The sequence below is a fragment of the Lissotriton vulgaris genome, chromosome 3_1 (genome assembly GCF_964263255.1).
Source record: "Lissotriton vulgaris chromosome 3_1, aLisVul1.2, whole genome shotgun sequence".
In the NCBI taxonomy this organism is placed as follows: Eukaryota; Metazoa; Chordata; class Amphibia; order Caudata; family Salamandridae; genus Lissotriton; species Lissotriton vulgaris.
This window is the reverse complement of record NC_141689.1, coordinates 1,890,736,750-1,890,759,482: the sequence shown is the minus strand read 5'-3', so window position 1 is coordinate 1,890,759,482 and position 22,733 is coordinate 1,890,736,750. Positions and strand designations below refer to the sequence as shown.

Below are 22,733 nucleotides of genomic sequence, written 5' to 3'. Positions count from 1 at the left end.
ATGGAGGTATGAAGCAGTGCATGTCCTAATGCGTACTTTCCTGCATCAGTACTTGGGTACTGACTGAATGATTACAGTTCTGCAAGGAGAGTGGCTGACTTAATTTATTAGTGCTTCAGTTTTAGCACAGTGAATGGATAAGCACAAACTGCTGAAAGGGTCACTACAATACTGAATCAGCAGTGACAGAGTGTTTGGTGCTAAAAGTTAAGCTCTTATAAATTCCTTGCAGAACTGTAATCATTCAGTCAGTACCCAAGTATTCATGCAGCAAAGTAGGCCTCAGGGCATGGACTGCTTCAAACCCCTATACACCATGCATGTAGTCTTTTATCCACTTCCAAACTTGTCTTTTATACTTTCAATTCCCAGTCTGTATCATTACACGTCCACCAAACACTCTGTCACTGCTGATTCAGTATTGTAGTGACCCTTTCAGCAGTATGTACTAATCCATTCACTGTGCTAAAACTGAAGCACTTATAAATTCAGTCAGCCACTCTCCTTGCAGAACTGTAATAATTCAGGCAGTACCCAAGTACTCATGCAGCAAAGTAGGCCTTAGGTAATGCACTGCTTCAAACCCTTATACACTGTGCATGCAGTCTTCTATGTACCTGCAAACTTGTCTTTTATACCTTCAATTCCCCAGTCTGCATCCTTACTCTTTCACTAAACACGCTGTCACTGCTGGTTCAGTATTGTAGTGAGCCATTCAGCAGTATGTGCTTATCTATTCACTGTGCTAAAGCTGAAGCACTTATAAATTCAGTCAGACACTCTCCTCAGCTGCACTATTTGCACCAACATTACATCAAAAAATTGGCACAATACAACCACAAAGAGGCACAAGGTGCTTGTAAATCTGCCCCAGAGTGTTCAAGCAAGCCGGGCTGAAGACGGCTGGAATGCCAGAAACCGGTCCTCGGAAGCTTGTTTCCGGTCCAGGGAAGACATGGCTCGGCAGTTCGGGCTGGACTGTTCCCATGAGGCACAGGGTCAGACTGATTTGCATATAGCCATGTCTGAACTGGGGTGGCAGAGTGGGCTAAAGAACGGTGATGGATTCAACCCAGATCATTTGGCTGGGTGTGAGTGTTTGATTGATTTAGATGCTCCGTCCATCACCACCCTCTTTTGTACCGCAAGAGTGTTTGCAGCAGTGTATGTATACTGACTAGGGAATTGTTAATTTGAAACACAAGTCTGATTCTAGACAAGCAACACTATAAATTACTCTTGAAGGGCTAATATGACTGCACACATTCCAGAAATATAAATACTGCATTTTACTGTACAATCATGAGTCATTTTGCAAATACAAAAGCAATATCTAGTTTCTAATTCTATCAAAACTTTAAAAAAGGATAGACTTTTAAGCATTAATGTGTCTGCAGACACAAAACATACAAACATGCTTCACTCAGAATAACCCCTAAATGCACACAGACGCACAGTGTGATTCTAGACAAAAAATATTAGACTTGAAACACAAGTCTAAATATAAACAAGCAACTCTATTAACTACTCTACAACTGGAAAACTGACTGCACACATTCTAAATTGTTTACTTGTGCACTTTACTGCACAAAGCTGGCTCACCAAACACATTAACTTATCAAATGCTTTTATCACAAACTCAGAATGTGATTCTACACAACTAAACTACTCCTTGCACTTTAGAAGGATAAACACATTACTCTTATTGAAAACAAAATGCACCACATATATCCCCTTACAAGTTGATTTGTAGATTAAGAAGAATGTTAGTCACACAGCAAATATTCTTATACAGAATCTCTCTACTTCAGTGTTCTCAGCAAAACCAGAAAATGGCACACTTTCCCTCTCAATGTACACATATATACATGTAAATAACAAATAAAATTGCTTCCCACATTAATTCAAAAGCAAACACACATTTCTGTTGGTTCAACATTTGAACCCTTTCCAACTGACAGGACTTTGAACCCTACCCCCAACAGATCATGCACACTCAACTGACCACAGAGGTGAAAAGTTCAGCACACTGTAAAACACTCCTCCTCAACAAGTTTAGACTCTGCATAGGTACTTACTTATAAGAACAAATAAAGAGAAAAGCTCTTGTTAGAACCAACCAACATCTGAACACATAAGCTTGATAGATATCTGAAAAATATATTTTTTTCAGTTGTTTTTTTCTTGCTTAGGTACGCGTACGGGAAGACTTAGAAATCTCACAGCATACGTGGTACGGCCGCGCTTGATACGCGTACTGTAATTTTACTGTTAAAAAAATAAATAGCCCCTATCTCTAATTTTTATTATCCCCGGGAACCCCATCCCCCGGAGCTCATATAAAACGTTGGGGACTGTGGGGGGAGCCCCAATTCCCCCACGGTCCCAGCCGGCTCCCCGTGTCCTTCGGGAGCCGGCATTGCTTTTCGTCAGGGAGAGCAGCTAACATGCTGCTCCCCCTGACAAAAAGCAATCTGCTTTCCTATCTGCAGGAGAGAGCAGGTTAACCTGCTCTTTCTTCCAAATAGGAAAGCAGGTTGCTATGATAGGGCGGGAGCCGAGAGGCTCCCGCCCTACCATAGCAAACTACAGTGTACCGGGGTAGATACCCCGGGACACTGCAGGAGCCGGCCCTGGGGGGTGGCAGTTCCCAGGACCACCACAAGGCTCCAGGAGGGGGGTCACGTGGCCCCTCTCCCAACATTTAAAAGCCTCGGGTGGTGGTCCCTGGGGCTGGGGGCGTGCTTTACGGACCCCCCCCCCCAATTTTAAAATTGAGTGCCCCGGGGAGGTGGCGGTCCCTGGGGCGTGTGGGGGAGCTTGAGCCTTATTTATACTGACTGAATGACCATATTTTATGTGGTGTACTCTCAGATTTTTGCCTTAACTGTTCTTGCTGGCTGTAGAACTCTGTGCACAATTTAGGGACTGCAAGTTAAATGTCACCAGTGGGCTGATTCACACACTGTGCCACCCAATGTAGTGACAGGACAAACATGACTGCAGGTTTGCCTTGTGTAGCACAGTGGTGCAGCTTTTAACTGCCAAAATTCGACCTGTCAAAATACCCCCTTTTGATCGGCCTAAACACTCTTTTAAATATCAACAAGTCACCCCTAAGTAGTTCTTACTGTCCATTGAGGCAGGGTGCATGGCATTTAAGAGTCGGGCATGTAAAAGTTTAATTATAAACATGTCCTTACAATGAAATGGCCAATAAGGCTATTTCTACAGTAGAATGGTTATCTGGAAAGCATTGGCGTACAATATTAAATGTAATAATGCAATATCTGCTTAGGAAACAACTACAGAGGTAATTCTTTGACTTTTTAACATATTTATTACAAACCGAATTCATTTGTAAGGTTGGATTTGGATTTGTAATAAATATTGTAGAATGGATACTTTTAGAAAATTGCCTGTTTGTTCTTTAAAGCCATTTACAAGAGGTTCCAACTGTCACCAAGAAACTGCATCACCCTCTTGATGAGGTATGTACCTGCTCCCATACCTGAGACAAACCCTTAGATGGGTGGAGGTGTTCTGTTTCTCTGGAAGATTGACAACCCAAGCTGTGCCCAAGAACTTAATTAATTTTTAGAGGGGCCCACCCTGTCACAGGCAGATGTAGCTAACACTGCCCCTTCCTTTGTCCCCCTAGCCAATCAGATACCAGATCCAGTAGAGGAGGCGCTGCCCCCAGAACTAGTTTTGAGTAGCTACAGATGCGAGGTTGGAAATTTCCCTGGCCACTCCTCCAGAGTGGGCACATGAGCCCTGTACAGGAGAAGAAATGTTCTGCTATTTTTGTTTTGGGCATAGAAAGGCACTGTGGGTTTGTTTGCCATAAACACACAGCAAGTGCTGCAGAAGTGGGTGGGGTAACCCTGTAAACTTCCACCCATTGATTAGGGAGTGACCAGGAGTTTCCCCCACCCACAGGCGAAGGGCACTGGGCATAAACGTAGCATCCTCAGTACCACCCTCAAATCACTTATGGACCTGTGGAAGAACAAAACAGTACTGGATCTTCTGTTGGTGGCCCGAGAAGAGCCCTGATGACTTGAACTGCTCTCTGTCTTGAACCCAGGTAAAATAGGTGGACTCCAAGAGTAATAAGTGTAACCTCTCTTTGGGGGCTACAGAGACACATCAAGCTTCAAGAGGCCTTTTCCTGCATTTCCAGCTGAATACTTCCAACTGGATCTGCAATGGACCTTGCTCCGGGCATTTGCAGGAGTGAGTCTTGACCCCCAAGTGCTGTCCCCAACATCCTCTACGCTTGGCTTATGGCAACGTGTACTCCTTCTAAAGTTCCCTGAAACTTTGGATTTGGAAACTTTTAGCCAATTTTGTGCTCCAAGAACTGGTGGGGTTCCAGAACATAAGTGCCAAGAGGATCCAACAAAGATGCATTGCAGCTGGGTCAAAGATACAGGTTGCTCTCACCACGTTCTTCTCTACAGCAGCAAATCCAATTCAGCAGGACCTTGGCAAGAAAGTATCTGGTCTGCAACAGTCTGCTGACTTACTCTGCTAGAAGAATTTGAACTCCAAAAAAGTGACTAAGCCCGAAGGTAGAAAACTTCACTGGGTTCAAGTGCCAAAAGTATCCGGACGGCAACAAACCTTCTCTGAGAGTGAAATTCAAACGTCTCCCACGTGAAGCATTCCCTCCAAAAGTCAATGGCATCACCAAGGCCTCATCCAACAGCTACCCAATGACATGGAGTACTCTTCAGCCATAGCCTGCTGAGGTTTTTGACTTCTATTCCAAGTCCGAAGGTAAATCTTTTCACCGGATGAACCTGGTCCCTGTATCCAACCCGAGCTACATTTTGATTGACCTTAACCACATCCTTGTGATGTTCAAGTGCAAACAGATGAACTTGGTTGGCGCTTAATGCATTTTGGTGCTATGGTCAACCTTAAACTCTAAAAAATCATAACCCCTGTTCCACTGTTTGGATTTTGTTATTTCATTTATTAAAATGTACTCTATTTTTCTAAATTGTTTTGTGATTTTGTTTTGTGGTGTGTTATAACTTTATTACTCTTTGAGTAAATACTTTACACATTGTTATTTCATTTATTAAAATGTACTCTATTTTTCTAAATTGTTTTGTGATTTTGTTTTGTGGTGTGTTATAACTTTATTACTCTTTGAGTAAATACTTTACACATTGTCACTGAGTAAAGCCTGCCTACTCTGTGCCATAGCTACCAGAAGGTTGAGTTCAGGTTAACTTAATGGGCCCGATTCACATAGGTAAAGTGAGATGAAAGTCTAACTTTATGACTTTTGGTATTCACAAAGGCCATTTACTACTCGTAAATGCCCTTTGAGAATACCAAAAGTTGAACTGTATGACTTATGATATTTACAAATGGCACTTACGAGTAGTAAACGCTCTTTGTGAATACAAAAGTCGTAAAGTTAGACTTTCATCTCACTTTACCTATGTGAATCGGGCCCATAGTCTTTAAGCGTTCACCCTGTAAAGGATTGTTGTCATTATTTGTGGAGCGCACTCACCCCCTAATCTATTTCCCCAATTTCTCAGACTTATTTTCACAATACTCTATAAAAGTGTGATAGGACCAATGTCCTGGCAAACCGTGCTAAATACCAGTAGCAAACATTTTAAATTCATAGGGCCTGATCACAAAACACTTTTGGCTGCCACTTTTACATATCCTTGGTGGTAAGATGGTGCTTAGTGAAAATAGCTTTTAACAACCGCATTACTAAAGCAAAACATTTGCAGCTGGTTTTGTAATTACATTTAGGAGTTTTTATTTTTTTATTTTTTACTGAAATTGGACTTTTTCTCCATAAAAGTAGTTATTTGTGACATAAATACGAAATGAATAGAATTTCATAGACTAGATTTCATGTTAATGTTGCAATGTATTTTGTTATGTAGCACTATGCTCAGGATTTTATCTACAGTCCTACCTGGAAAGTAATGTGCTTAAAGTTTTAATAGTATTTGCAATGGTAAGTAAACCAAAGTACTCTTTGGCTTTACAAGACAATCAAAAAGTGTCATGTGCAAGCGGTATTGAACTTGTATTACTACAACTGGAGCTTGAATCGGAGAGAACCTGCAAAGGATTAGCATAGGTGCTTCCAGCGGGTTGGAGAGGGATAATCAATGGAAATCAGGTAAACACTCAAAAGTTGCAATTCACCACCATACCCAATAGTCCTTCATACTCTGCCTGAGCGAAATATTAATTGTAGTAAATTTAGTAATTTTGCATTGATCTTTTGATGTGAAATTATCCAACATTATTCAATTACACTTGTTTGCTTAAATGGGCACAAAAATCCTACATTTGGAGCACCGGAACAATGAAATTAGAGAGCACTAAGGGTAGCTGGCTGCTACTATTCGTGTCCTATTGCATTCAGTGCTATTTTCTTAGTGTAAAATGCATCCTCTGGTCCTTTTAAGATGCAAGGGTTCATTTTGCGTAAATAATGCTAAGTTCTGGGTTACGCTCATTGTATAACTCTATGTAATCTCGCATCATTTTTCCCTAATTTTGAATAATTATGCTTCAGCAAAAAATGCGATTTATGCCTACACCTACCAAGTCTGTGCGCAAACTTTAAGCTCGTATTCCGAGTGGACTCTTAATTCTGAGGAGACCAATAACAGGAGTTATCACCCCAACTGAAATGACAAGATCCCTGCTAACTCAGCAAATCACTTCCCCAATACAACACCTTCTAAACGCAGAAGGATGAAGTACCAGGAAAAAGAAGGCCTTACTGGGGGTATTGGGTCCATAATCACCGTTTCCTGTGGTGATTCCTCATTTCTATGGGGGCCCTGATGGTCTGCTTGTAATCAACCAGTATTCCCCTCCTCCAATGTTACAGTTATCCCCAGTATTGTTAACTCCAGTGGGTAAGGTAAGCCATTTACCACAGTGCTTAATTTGAACTGGTGGTTTCCGGTGCTTGCTCCAGCACTTCCTTTTCAACTCTGGCACTTATGACAGCCTGCCACATGGTGACGCTGTATGACAAATTATTTGATGAGCACACCCACAGTTGTTTAATAATTCAATATACATTAAAAATAGCTAATACCTATCACTCAAATCCATAAGAACTTCTTGGGCGGCAGGTATTAGTCAATTTTATGGTATAATAAAAGTCTGAATTGTCACACTTGTAGTAGCGAGATGGTTAATAGCTGTGATGGCACTGCCATTGGCATGCTGGCAGGTAGTGGAAGTTGCAGTTGCCTTCTGACAAGGGCCCTTATATTTATTTTTGTACAAATTAAGCAATGATTTCCTGAGTGCATTACCAAGGCTCTCTTATAATGAGAATCTTAGTTGCAAAAATGCAGGGATAAAGAGTGCAAATTGGAAGTTAAAATTTCCGTACAAACCTCAGATTTTCAGGTGATAAATCAAAAGGGATTTCTCCGGAAGAAAATATATTTTTTATGGGTAGAAACAAACGAAAGGAGAAAAAAGTTAAGGGCCAAATGTATCAACATTTGTAATAGCGATTACCTAACTGCGATTTTCAGCAAATCGCAATTAGGTAATCACTATTCCAAATATGTGAAACTCCAAGAGTTTAGCGATTCGTAAGGGCTCGCAAATCAACCTACCTCATTAATAATAATGAGATAGGTCACAATTTGCGACCCCCTAGGAATCGCTAAAATCACGGGGATAGTGGCCTGCAGGGGTCAGCAGTCCATAATCTCCATGATTGCTTTTAAATAAAGCAATCATTCTTTTTTTAAATGCAGCCCGTTTTCCATAAATGAAAACGGGTTGCGTTTAAAAGCAAGAAAAAAAGTTTGCTTTTCATTTTTTAAGAGCAGGCATGGTCCATGGGACCGCTGCTGCTTTTTTTTTTTTGTCCTCATCTCACCAAAAACATTGGCAGGTTTGACAAGCCGTTTTTTCCATTTCTGATGGGTGCCCTTAGGCTCACTGCATCAGTCTAGGCCTACCAGGCCTTCCTTACATGTTTGAGGACTGGTGTAATCATAGGACTAGTGGGCTGGATCTATGGATCTATGTTGGTCTGTTTCTCATTAAGCAGGCGCAGTCGCCAACCCCAACTTATCAATGGAAGCCAAATGCTGGGGGGACTCCCCTCCCTTCTGTCTTGTTCTAAACGTGCCATGTTGAGGGCGGCTTTAAGCCAGTCTTCCCTCCCCAGAGGGATTGTAGCCTTCCATCTAATGCAAATCTCTCTCCTCGCCACAAGCACTAAATATAACAGCAAGCCCATTTGCTCCTGTGGGAGCACCCCACTGGTGGAGTCCTTCTTACCAAAAATCACCAGGTGCAGATCTATTTCAATAACAATTTCAAAAATGGATGTTAAAGTATCTCCCACATTTTTCAAAAAAATACTTAAGTCCGGGCATTCAAAAAAAGATATGTATATCATTGGCATTGGCGAGTTTGCATCTAGGACAGCTTGGCTGCGGGTCATGGGCAAATTTGGCGATCTTGGCCGGAGTATAATAAAGCCTATTAATCACAAAGAAGTGATTTTGCTTCAGGTCAGGAGGTTTTACATATTTATACAGTATCTTAAATGATGGTTCAAAAAATTCTTTGATGTAGTGGGCAAGTGGTGTTTGATTCCAAACTAATATTTGGGAGAGGACCATGGCTTCCTCTGCTTCTTGGATTCTTGCATACCAGAGGGATATTTCTTTCATTTTAGGCCGAGGGTCTTGCACTAACTGCTCAAGTTCCCACCTCCCAGTGATATCGCCTGCTTCTGTCTCATACCATGATCTTAATTGAAGATACTTGAACCTAGAAAAAAGAGGGCCTATCTTGGCTTGTAAAACTTCCCAAGGAAGAATCCCGTCTGAATCCACCAGATCCGACCACCTCACCAAACCGGAACTTTTGATCGGGGTAGCCAGGCTATCGGACAGAGTTGGGTCCCTGGGGAGTCCCAGATGGGGCGAAGTCAGAAAAATACCCTATACCCCAGATGCGCCTGATTTTATACCAGGTACTCAAAGCTGTTTTTATGACCTTTAGACAGACTCGTTTAAAAAACCTTGGGGCCCCGAATTTATATAGGAACCCTCTTTGCCCACTGCCTCCCTCAGCCAGCACCATTTCCCCTAGCACTCTTCCCCACGCAGTTTCCAGTGGACTAGTCAGCAGCATCCTGATACCCTTAAATTGAAAGGCCATCAAATACCAGTAAATGTCAGGGAGGGCCAACCCACCTTTAAGGAGCTTCCTTCTAAGCTTTTTCCATGACATCCTAGCACTTTTCTGGCCCCATATAAAGCTGCCAATTTTCCCCTGAATCCTGCTTATATTTTTTGGTGGGAAAGTTAACGGGATTATATTGAAAATGTATGTCAATTTTGGAAGTACAGAAATTTTCACAAGATGTACCCTCCCATAGATTGTCAAAGGGAGGTTCTTCCATTTGGCAAAAAGGTAATCAATGTCCTTTTCTATTTTCCCCAAATTTTTCAGGGGGATTTTAATACCTAGGTATCTAAATTCATTGCTGACAGGGCCGCCTCGGTATAGGGTGTTCCAGTATATTATTTCGGTCTTGGCCTAATTAACAAGGTACCCTGAAAACATGCCAAATTCCCTTAGCCCAGGGGTCTCCAAACCGGTCCTGGAGGGCCGGATCCATGCCAGATTTTTGGGATATCCCCATTGAGATACATGTAGTAATTTTAAAAATCTGGCATGGATCCGGCCCTCCAGGATCGGTTTGGAGACCCCTGCCTTAGCCTATGTTCCAGTTGTGGGATGGTATGCTCTGGATCGCTAGTATAAACTATCACATCGTCAGCATATAATTGCCAATTTGCACTCATAGCTTGATGATTTGAACGGTGTGATGATGTTATCCAGTCTGATAGTTTGAGCTAAGGGCTCGATATAGATATTAAACAAGAGGGGGGACAGGGGGCACCCCTGCCTTGTCCCTCGCTGGATAGAAAAACTTGAAGTCAAGGAACCATTCAAGAGGATTTTCGCCGATGCGCCCAGATAACAATTCGTTACGGTCTGCACAAACACCAGCCCCATACCCATGGTCTCCAGGACCCCCCAAAGATACCTCCAACACACATGATCAAAGGCCTTAGCGGCATCATTTGCCACTACTGCCAGATGATCTGCCTTAATCTCTGCTAAGTCAATATTACCAATCAGCAATTGGGTTTGTTCCTGGATTACTTCCCCAGCATAAAACCCTTCTGATCAGAGTTAATTAAATTGGGTGCCAGTTTTGCCAATCTCCCTGCTAGAACGCCCATAAAGATCTTATAATCGGCGTTCAGCAGGGAGATCGGTCGATAAGAGTTGGCCAATAAGGGTTTCTTCCCAGGTTTTAATATTAGGACTATTGTGGCCTCTCTCCAGGATCTAGGCATCACCCTATTGGAGTAATAAACTGAATTAAATAGTGTATGAAGTACTGGTAAAAGATCCTCTTGTAAAAGTTTGTATACTTCATGGGGGAGGGCATCTAGACCAGCAGTTGTTTTATTCTTTGATCTCTTTATTTGGTTCCTAATCTCCTCTACTGTTATAGGTGCATCATGCGCCTCCCTAGAGGCCTCAGTGAGAGCAGGGAGGGACTTATACCTCAACCAAGAGGATATCTGGTTCTGGGGAGGATCTAGATCTTCCCTGTAAAGATCTGAGAAGAGCGATACCCGGCATTTTTGCATCTCTTCTGGATTACTTGATTTATTCCCACTACTGTCAATGATAAATTCATCGATGTTATTCTTTGCTTAATCCAAACTCGCCTTCTAAGCCAAAAGGGCCCCTGCCTTTTCCTCATACTTAAAAATGTCCATGTTTCTGGCTTGACATTGGGCCTTACATTTCAAATCTAAAAAAGACCTAAGGTCTTGCCTAACCTCCCCCAATATCCTGTCAATCTGCTTTAATTCACCTATATCGTTTGGGATTATATTACTCCTTTCCACCTTTAAATCTGATATCTTACTCTCCAGGGCATGCAATTCTACAGTCTTTGTTTGATTTTCGGAACTTATTAAGGCATGGAGAGTACCTCTCAAACTAGCCTTATAGGCGTCCCATACATTATCTATTGAGGTAGATCCTAGGTTGATAGAAACAAATTCTATAGAGGATCTACTAATGGATTGAACAATTCCTAAGTCTGTCAGCATTGCTCTGTTCAGCGTCCATCTTGATTGGGAACAGTTTCCGCCCAATGAATATACAAATAAGAGGGAAGCATGATCAGATAGGTGACTCAGCAGGATTGATAGACTGATAAAATTATCAAGAGCTTCGCCAATCTATCCTTGAGGAATGATGATACTTTTTACTGTAAGAAGTAAACCCTTGGGCGTCGCTCAACTTAGATCTCCATCAATCCACTAAATTGATATTAGATATTAAGTTTTTCATGACCCTACGTGATTTAGGGGTTGCTGTTGTAAGTCTCAAGTTGGATCTATCTTTAACTGGGTCAAGCCTAACATTGAAATCCCCTCCTATTACCAGGGGGGGGGGGGGGTTACCATGATTAAGCTTTCTTGTAGCTTGACTGAAAAGGCAGGGTCATCTGTATTTGGGCCGTGGAAAGATGAACAAGTCATTTCTATCCCCTCAAATTCCAAAAGGGCTATTATCCATCTGCCTGATTGATCTGTTTGGGCTGACTTGATGCTACAGGGAACACTCTTCTTTACCACTATTGCTACCCCACGACTACTTAATGATTGTTGTGAAGAACAAAAACACTGTACCCAAGGAATCTTAGAAAAAACTGACTGTAGCTCCGTTGGATTTAGGTGGGTCTCCTGCAACAAAAATACCTGCGCTGGTGAGAGCTTTAAAATCAACCTTTGCCTGCGCGGGCACCTCAGACCATTCAAATTCCAAGAAATACAATTAATCTTACGATCTTTCATGTTACCTATCATGGGCTTGGAGATCCTCTGCTAAGTATTGATGAGGTTTCTTGTTAAGCAAGTGTGATGAGGCTTTTTTTTTTCCCCCTCTCTGCTCCCCACCCTGTGCTCCCCAACCTCCTCCCCTTTCCCCTCCCCCCCCCGGTGCCCCCTGCAAACCCCATACGCCCCTTCACCCTGAGGAACCCTCCCTTCCAATAGGCTTCGCCCATATTCAGGCATTACTCCCTCAGACTACATTCCCTTATTTAAAACCTAACATATATCATAGGCCATATAGAACCAAGCTCCCACAGAAAACTTCGATGTTCCTCCCTTACTTCCCTCCCTGTTTTTTATAATGGATTTTGGCAATAAGTGTATCAACTTCTTCTGGGGATCGGATCATATGCATATGGTTGTTCCACATCACCCGCGGAGTGGCAGGGAACCTTAATTGAGCTTTTGCCCCAAGACTATTGAGCTCATCCAATCTTTTCCCCAACTCCCATTGTCTTGTGGCCGTTATGTGCGAGATATCGAATCTGATGGAAAAAGAAAAGGGGGATTGGCCAGAAAGTGAAAAGGAAATAAGCCTTTCCTTTAAAGCAGCTGACAGGATAAGCTCCTTCACAGAATATGAAAGGAAATTTACCAAGATCTTGTGTGGTTTCTGCTTTCCCAATTTTCTTTTAAAAGGTTCCCTGTGAACTCTTTGGATTTCATAGTTGAGGTCAATATCCGGATGACTTTTAAGGACTGTGCTCTTCAGTAAAGTGATCAGAAACCCCCTTATATTCTCCCCCTCTACTGCTTCTGGAACATTTATGAGCTTCAGGTTATTTCTCCTTGAGTGATTCTCTAAACGTTCCAGATCGTCCTTCAGTTCTTTGTTTGGGAGGAGAGTGTCTCAAGCCGGGTGGTAGTGGACCCTATTGATTATTTCAATTTTGGCATCTCTTCCACGGGTGCTTCAGTCCTTGCCCTGATCTCCTCTAGTTTTTAAGCAAGGATCTCACAGGATGACCGGATTGCAGCCTGGATTTGCCTCTGAGACAGAAAACCTACTTGCCATTCCTGCCTGATTTGATTCAGAGACTGTACATCTGGATGCCATCTCATCCTTCATGGCCAGGAGTAGATCTGCTAATGAATGTGGATTTGAAACTGACGTGGAGGGACTCGGATCCTTCTGAGAGAGATCTTGCCGCTCATCGCACTTCCCCTGCACTTGGGCCCTGTCTTGATCGATTTCTTGTACTTCCTCTTCCTGCTCCTCCAACACCGAATATCTGTTGGTAAGACTGATCTATGGGTGGACATCCCGTTCTACCATAGTTGTCTCAGCAGATTTTAAGAGCTGGGAAGTTTGATCATGATTTAATTGTAGAAACTCACATCTCTCATCCGTCCCCATCTTCTCTTTAGACGGGGGGGGGGTTGGAGTAGTGACCGAAGGTGGCTTGTTAGATTTAGAGACCGGAAAGCGAACTGGGGTGCCCCCCCGAAGTAGAATTAAGCATTGTTTTATTCACTAATTGGGTTGATTTGGCTGAAGACGAGAGTGACATGGCCAATGTTCCCTCTAATTTTTTTCCTCTGTGTGCGGCATTGGAGGGTCTCAGTGCGTTACAACCATGGCTATGTGCGCCAGGAAGCAGACAGCGCGCGTGTGCAGCGACAAATGTCACTCCAAACGTTTACTTAAAAAAGTGAAGATGGTACATTTTCACATACAGCTCCACGTTAAGGGACTCAAGGCCAGTTTGCAAATTGGATAAACACACCATGACATGAATTGGTTATACAGGCAAGTACATTTCAGGTTTAGAAAAGCACAAGACTCCAACTGGTAGATTGGGGTGGAGCAGGGTAGATTGGGTGAATTGGAGTGTAATAGAATGGGGTGGGGTGGGGTAGAGTAGTGTGGGGTAAGTGGTGTGGAGAGGAGGGGAGTATCATGGCATGTTGTGGAGTGCCTTGGAGTGGAGTAGCATGTTGTACAGTGGAGTGGCATTGAATGGAGTAGCGTGCCAGGGTGGAAGGGCATAGAGCGAAGTGGAGTGGTATAAAGTGGAGTATGCATAGTGTGGTAGCGAACTACCATTACAGACAACACATTTTCAATTTAAATAAGCATTACATTTATACCGAAATAGGGTAAAACTCAAACAATAATGTGTGCATAAGTCATCACTTAGTGTATTGATGTGATTTTATCTTAATCAAATATTTGTTTCGAGCACACTTTAGAATAACAAAAGAAATTGCTTCATTGTACTGATAATAATCTATTTTGAAAAATCAGCACAGTTCATTTTTTTATGCGCTAGGAAAAAAAATCCTACACTATCTCCTCTTACATGGATGCTCAGCAGGATTGTCGCATACATTCACTCACTTTGAAGTTAGGGAAAAAAGTAAACACCAAGCCTCCTCTGAAGAGAGAGCTTGACTTTCCACCTCTGTCTTTGAATGCACAGCAAATGTGACAAGATAAGACCAAGATGTAAAGGCCTATTTACAGAAAGGGAGTTTGCGGAATAATACAGTAAACAAAGTTTGGGCAACAGGAGGGATGGACTCAAGCTGGACAGCCTAAAGCAAATAAAGCCAGCTAATAGAAAGCATGAAAATGTGAGTTACAAACCCCAAGCCAACGGTAAGCAACGGGCAGAATGCATTCCTAGGTCAGCTTTCTGAATGTCTCCAAAATGTCTTTAGTAAACCAAGCCGCGCAAGGCTTTCAGCTAAAAAATGAAAGCTGGCAGGAAAACGACACATTGCTGCAGGTAGGCAGGGAAGAAGTTCAGTGATAGACCGGGGAATGACAGAACGGGCAACATTGCTACAAGTGGGTAGGGGAGTAGTGCAGTCACAGATCAGGAGGTGGCAGAAATGGAAAACCTTGGTTCAAGGGGGCGGGGAAGAAAAAAACTTGCTGAGGTAGAGAATAACAACAGCAGTGAAAGTGGCTGGGAAGGGTTCATGGTTAGCACTGAACACTCAGTTAGGCTACCTTAAAGCAAATCATGTTGCACCTCAGGGTTTAGTTTATGGATTAAAGCATGTTCAGCAGATGCAATCCTTTTATGCAAAACAGACTACCATCAGAGTGGGTGAGGAAAGAGCATATTTGTAAGAGACAAGCTTGAATGTCACCTCAATGGCACTGCTGCAGCCAATTACAGAGCTTGGGTATTGACTGCGCAGGAGAAAACTGTTTGGGAAAATAAAAAAATAAATAAAACAAATGCTTCCCCCCCTCTTCAAAACACAGAGAACCTGTGCCTTTAACACACTGTAGCTGAGAGAGACTCTAATGATACAGAGAATTTTGGTGTATTGTTGACCCACTTGTCTAGCCTTGGTGCTCTTGTGAGGAATTGTTCTTTCACTTCCTCTGGATACAGCAGATGGCTCTGACTTTTTACACTGTTTATTATTAATGCAGTTGTTGATTAAAACTATTTGTCGTGTGGCTTAAATGCGATGCAGGCCTGGAAGGTAGATTGTCAAGGGAAAGAAATTCCCAGAGCCCATCGTAAAGCTGTGTTGCTGGAAGTACCATATCTTTCCCATGGTGTAATGAAAGCAAGCACAACAGAACTGGCCAAACCAGTAAATGGACCACGTAGAACATTTCCACAAACCAGGACTGCAAATGCTCTAAAAAATGAAAGTTACTGTGCTAAAAGAAAAAGAGTTGCAATAAGAAAAGACCTGGACCCCTGCCAAATGTGCTGCCCTCGCCCGTAGTGTGTATATACTCAATTTGGGGGGGGGGGATAAACCCTCTTGAATGTTAATGCTATCATCCATGCAGTCAGTGAGACACCCAGGCCCCACCTATGCACTACCCCGCTTTTTTCACTCTGGCGTCGGGTACTCTCCTTATCTGTCCTGATCCTGCTGGTCAGTCGGCGTGCAGGAGAGTCACGCTCACCCTTGGAGACCAGGGTCTGAGCTTTACCCCATGACCGGGCCCCCCCTACCTGCACCAAGCCCGAAGAACAGTGATCCGAGTAGGCCGCTCTTCTTCCCAAGCACCGCAGCAGCAGAGAATGGAGCCCGCTGTGTCTTCAAGCAGCCGCTGCCGCCTCCTACCTCCAGTGCAGCTTCCCGGGGACTGCTCCGCCCTCGCCCGGGAAGCCTAGAGAGCCAACCGTGACTGCGACCCCAGAGGAGTCGGCTTTCCAGAGTTCCCGCTGGTCCTCTCGCATCACCAGGGACGGCAGACACAAAAACGCTGAGTCAGAACAGGAACACCAAAAAAAATCGGGTACAGGAAACGTAGATCAGAAAACAGGTAACCGGGTGCACATCTGAGCCTTGATTCCTAGGCCGCCCTATGGAGCCCGAGGGAGCGAGCCCACGGCCGATTACACTACGGCCGCCATGTTCCTCCCCGCTGTTATCCTTTTTTAAAGACCAGTGCCTGCTCTTAAAAAATGGTTTTGTCACTATTCCCAAAGGGGAAGGGGCCCCTTGGGACCTCTTCCCAAGAGCAAATGGGTTACCACCAACTTGAATTTGGTGGTAAAGTGAGAATGTTTTGTGACTGCATTAATACTTACTATAGTAACAACAGGGGGTACCCAATCAACCAATAGGCATCTGGGTGAATATAAACTAGCAAAATACAAGTGATGCCAATGGTATTCAAATTTAAACGTAATTATTTGGTAGAGCCAGATACAATCAATTATCTATCTCCACCATACACCTTTATATGAACTCAATCGACTGTCCTATTTAAATGTCCATCTTGTGGCTATTTTTCAAAAGAAATACAAAACACATAAATAATATATAATACTTTTTTAGTTATCTTTTAAGAATCTCTTTAAGATCTTCAGTATTTTGGTCATACACATCAAAGGATCACACAATCTATATTCTTGTGTCGAACAATTTTCAATCCAACATACAAGAAAAGAACAAGAAAAAAACAAGAAACAAAACGGCTGTACACTCGTTGACCCTTAATCCATGGGTTGTATCGGAAGCCCAATAGTTTGCAAATAAGGAAAATTGGTAAAGTCTCTTGTAACCTTAATTCCTTTTTTCGAACACCACAAATATCTGTAGGAGTAAGTGAAGCACAACTAAATGTTTTTTTGGCTTCTCAAGTCAGTCCAACTCCTAGGGAATATATCTCATATTGTTTCCAGGTCAAAAAGGTGTCGAAATCAATAATAAACTGTCGACGCGTTTCGGCCTGTCAAGCAGTTTCAGGCCTCATCAGGACAATGGGCAAACAAAACAAGCAGTACTTTACCTACTGCATTCACAGTCAGTCAAAATCCCAGCCTAGTTTCAAAATCGTTTTTACAATTCTATCTTACACCAAGCGTAAGATATGGCAATTCTTCATGATGTAGAAAACCTTATATCCAGAAAGCGTCACTATTCGATCGTTAAACTCCCCTAGAAGACCAAATCCTCTGAGTATCCGCACCGGACCGCGTCTATAAATCACGCCCGATGGTATTTCTTCGCTGGTTCCTCACGGTCTCCCTGGGATAAACATAACGTGGACAGTCGATTGAGTTCATATAAAGGTGTATGGTGGAGATAGATAATTGATTGTATCAGGCTCTCCAAATAATTACGTTTAAATTTGAATACCATTGGCATCACTTGTATTTTGCTAGTTAATACTTACGGCTGCGAATCGCTATTTGGAAGGGACGCCCTAAACACGCCCCTTCCAAATACCGTATAGCAAACCCATTTTGCGATTTGGTAACAGGTTACCGAATTGCAAATTAGGGTTTGTTACATGTTAAAAAGCCTTTTTTGCCTTTGCAAACGGTCTGATTCTGTGAATCGGCCTGTTTGCAGACGCAAAATTGGTGATACATGTGGCCCTAAGTGCCTTTGCACATTAAACTTTCCAGTAGATTTGCAGACATCTATGGTTTAGTAAATTTATATGTGCAGATTTAGGCATTTAAATGGCTGCTATTTTTGAGAATTGATGCAGTACGTTTTCAAACACTGTGGCCCTCATTTAGGGGGATTTGGCGTAGAGCAACATAGCAAGTCGGGTTGCTGCACTGTCTTACGCCAAAGTAAAGGGCAGGAATGCACCGTATTTATGCAATACAGTGCATTCCTGTTCTTTCCTCCTGCACTGGCACCATTTTGGCAGCCTAGTGCCAATGCAGGCAGTGCTTGTGTTGTCGGCAGAATTGTTTTTGTGTAGGAAGGGACACCTTCCTACACAGAAACACTCCTAAGAGGAGTTGTGTGCTTCTGAATGCAACACACATAGAAAGAGGAAAAACAAGGAAGTTATTTCTCTTCCTTATGCCTCACCTTGGGAGGTGTAAGGTTTTGGCGCTTCTCTAGGTTTACATGCTTTCGTAAATCTGGGAAAGTGTCAAAATCCATGGGTGTTGCACGGGAAAACCCACTGCAACGCCCATGGAACACCTCTAGGCGCAGAGTAAGGCAACGCAGCGATTTGCGCTGCCTTACCTTACTCCATATCTATGAGGCCATTCAAAGCCACGCATAGTTGCTTTTTGTGGCCTCATAGATATGATTTTGTGATTGGCGCCCCATGAGCGTCACAAAAAGTGACTCTCTAGAGGCGCAAGGGGTCGTAAATATACCCCTACAAGTTGCATAGTGATGCTTAACGCCAAACAGGGGACCTAGGCATATATCAAGCAGCTTCATTCATGCTGCAAAAATCAGCAATTCATAAGGCAGCACGAGGCAAGGTAAAAGCGAGTGAGGGGATGTTCCTAAGGGCATTCACAGGGCCGGACTGGGAACCAAAACCGGCCCTGGCAAAGTGCTCGGCCGGCCTCCCCCCTCCCCCGGGGGTTGGTGGTGCAACCGAGCTCTTTGCCAGGGCCGGTTTTCGGCCGATTTTGACACATTTTTATTTTATGTTGATGCATAAGTGGGTTACTGCTTTTAACACAGAGAATATTTTGTTAATTGCAGTTTATAAATTGCAATCCTTTCAGTATAGCACAGTGAGCTATGAAGGACATGGGACTCCTACACCTTGTAAAAGCTATGCTGCAAAAAGGGCCCTGTAACAAAATTGGCCTCCAGGGGCCCAAAACTGACCCTCATCCGTGTGGCGCACCGGGGGATTGCCCGGTGCCCGCTATGGCCAGTCCAGCCAAGTTAATTTCTGCCTAGCTGTAACTGTAAGGAAACAAAATACGCCCAAATTCAAACCCACTCGAGACAGCTGCTCTAAAGTTCTTTTAAAGCTCACCTGATTTAAGTTCACTAACAGAGCCACAGTCGAAAGGGTTGGGGTCACCCTGTTTCAGAGCTATGAATTCAGAACATCAAGTGCGTTCCACATCAATGAGCCAGCATAATGCAGCGGCTCATGCGGCTGATCAAATGAATGTAATCTCACTCCTTTTATGAAGGACTCTTCCCGGCAGCATTGCCTGTTTGTCCCTGAGCTGCACCCACAGCAAAAGCACAAACACAACATTTTCTGCTGGAACAAAGTGATATTTTATAGCTTTCCTTAATACTGTTTTGTAACATCTCCCTGTTATCTGCGGAAGTTAAATGGTTGTATTAAGGGGTTGACCTTCACTTATGGAGCATTTATTGTGTTCCTTTAGTTGTACTTTTTTTTTCTACAGTGGGGGCTTGTGGCCTTTGAAAGCTGTGGGCGATGCTTAACTTGTAAATGAATAAGTGAAAGGTCAAAGTTCTGTTCCGAAGCTCGTAGCCGGCGCTATGGAGGATCAGGGTTCCGAATACTAATGCAGCATAGCCTTGATTCCACTTTATGCAAATTTAGTACTTCACCAGACACTCCCTGTCTCTTTATCTCACTCTTGCAGGTTTTTTTAATCCATGTTTTTTTTTCCTTTGTAAATGGTTTTCAGTCTTATTCTTTCCTTTTATTTCTTTTGTGACATTTTTTGTATTGCTCTGGATCAAAAGCTTGTTTTGGAAAAAGAAGTCCTGGTTCCCAAAAATAAGCGCTGGTGGGTCCCACCTGCAATCACCGGCTCAAATTAAGCACTGGTAGTGGGACGTTAATGTGGGTCTAAGAATATCGTGTAATTTACTTCAACTTTTGCTAAACATTCAATTTAATCAGGGCACAAGTTGAGGGTGCAAGCGGGTGGCTGGCGTCTATCCACTATTTTCACAGGGTGGACACCTTACACCCTGCCAAGAAGTTGGGACTCACAGAAATATGCTGAACTAGTCCCGGTGTAATTTTTAGACACCGGGACACATTCAGCAGCACCATCACATTGTCTGCTTTCTTGCTTTCTTGCTTTTATTCCCAGCAGCAACCAGCAGGGGGCTTTGTTATTGTAAATTCCGGCTAGACGCAAAACAAAGGCAGAAGTTTAGGGGCCATCATGCCTCCTTTTGTTGGAGTGTCTTGGCTGGGAGCCTCACACCTAGCTGCAAAAGCAATACAGGGAAAACATAGACATACTGCATGTTATTACTTCGGATGTACCTAAAAGAGGCATGCTTTTGACTTGTTCAGTTCCTTCATGTAAGGGAATGGCATACACTATATGAATGTCAGATGTGTTGGTCTGTCCCAGTATTTACTCAAATACCTATCAAAATGCAACTATTTTGTTTTAGTTTAGTACTCCGAATCCAGAGTGTCGGAGCACTTTACATCACACGTACACATAATACATTGCCAATAAATCATATGTGTTTAAGTCAATATATAGGACGTGTTACATAAGACAGTGAGGGTTACAAGGTGTAGGAGTTCCATGTCCTTCATAGCTCACTGTGCTATACTGAAAGGATTACAATTTATAAACTGCAATTAACAAAATAATCTCTGTGTTAAAAGCAGTAACCCACTTACGCATCAACATAAAATAAAAATGTGTCATCTGCGTGTTACATCATGTGCTTTGCAGGAGACATTTTAACCCTTTATGGTACTTTGATTCAAAATTTAGACTTGGCAATACACAGATCTCTTCAGCAAGTACATTAACCTCCAGAGTTATCTTTCCACTATTACTAGTCCCTGAGATGTACTGGGCACACAAAGAATCTATACAGCAGGTCCTTTGACCCCAGAAGATATTTTAAAATGCAGACTATGCAACCAATTAAGCAGAAGGGATTTACTGGCACATTTCTCCTTGTTATCCAATATACTCATGATAGACCTTCTCAACATATGTGTGAGGTCTTAAGATCTATTAACACTTCTTTTGATGTCACTTCCTGTGAGGTGATGGGTTCTGATGACACTTCCTGTTATGACATGTGCAATGTCATGCTCAGGGATGTTACACACCATTATGTCACTTGCATACTGCCTAACATGGTTCGTCCCCCCACTTCTTTTTTTAGGACCCTGCGCCTTGATTACAATGCAATAAATTAAAAAGTCAAATACCATACCCCGGAATTACTAATGATAGGGAAGCTGTACCTAACAAACCACCTTCTCCATTATAAGGAGATCATCATGTAAGACCAAGATTTAGTGTCCGATGTTTTAATATCAATAAATATAACAAAAGCTGTCTGCGATGTTCTTATGAAAGTAAACTAAAGTGGAACCCATGGAGACCTGTGCTTGTTTTTTAATTTGGAACCAGACGACATTGACAAAACGCACATAGCAATTAAATCGCCAGTCTGGGAAACATAGTTTCATGAGCATTTCTAAAAGCAGTATCTTAAGAATGCTTCTATAAATGTAACAGTTGGTGTATTTACTTTAAAAAACACACACACAAGGGGCCTGGCGCTACATAGTATGCTATTCAACAACACAGTTGAAATTGGTAATTGTATAATAGGTGGTAGATTCAGTGGTTTTGGGCTGGCTGGAACTCATCAAAGCCATTCCCTAGTACAGTGCATTATGTATGCCAGGGCTGGTAATGCAACTGCTACTAGTGGGCCTGCAGCACTGATTGTGCCACCCACACAAGTAGCCTTAAAAAGGGAACTCAGACATGCCATTGCAGGGCCTGCGCGCAGTTTGTTAAACTGCCATGTTGTTTTGTCAGGTGCACTCACCTGCCAGACCTTACCCTTCCCTTACTATGTACATCAGACACCCCTTTGGTAGGTCTAGGCTACCCCCCTTGTCAGCATGTAGTGCATGTGAAAGGTAGGACATGTACTAAGGTGTGTGTCATGTCCGGACAGTGAAATAATCTTCATTTTCGTTTTTCACTGTTGAAAGGCCATCTTGCCCATAGGATAGAATGGGAAGGCTGTTTAATATGTTTTCCAGCCTATCTTCCCGAAATCTTAAGATGGAAAGGTGAAGTTTAGAATGCCTGTTCTCACAATGTAATAACACATCTTTTTATGAAAGTGGTTTTTGCATTGTTTGTTCAGAAGCCACTCTTTTAGAAGTGGCTGAGTTTTTGTGCTCTGACATTTCTGTGTGTCTCTCCCTGGCTGTGGATTGACTGTCTGGATTTGAAAGCGATAGGATCTGGGGAATGTCTTGAACCAGGGGAGGAGGTAAGACAGCAACAGGCTAACCTGCATCTGGAGTGTAGGGGGAGGAGAAGCCCCCAGAGGTGAAGAGGCCTTGGTTGCTGCTATAAAACAATTGTCCCATCTCCTGCTGAGTGACTGAGAATCCAGACTCCCACTAATCAAAAGAAGAAGGTGTCACTGGCAGGGAGGCACCCAGAACTGGTTTGAACAAGGGTCTGTGCCCCCTGAACACACAGACTTCAAAGCTCTTGAGGGGTATAACTATGAGAGCTGAAGCCCCCGAACTTTGGAGAATGGCTCAATAAAGTGTGAACTAGACTGGAGCTACTTTGTGGTCAAGAGAACCTTTTCCAA

General features: G+C 42.9%; 1 protein-coding gene across 1 annotated transcript in view; it reads right to left on the bottom strand.

Annotated features, from left to right (window-relative positions):
• Positions 1-22,733, bottom strand: part of RXFP1 (relaxin family peptide receptor 1) — a 955,071-nt gene that overhangs the window by 592,549 nt on the left and 339,789 nt on the right. The window lies entirely within an intron of this gene.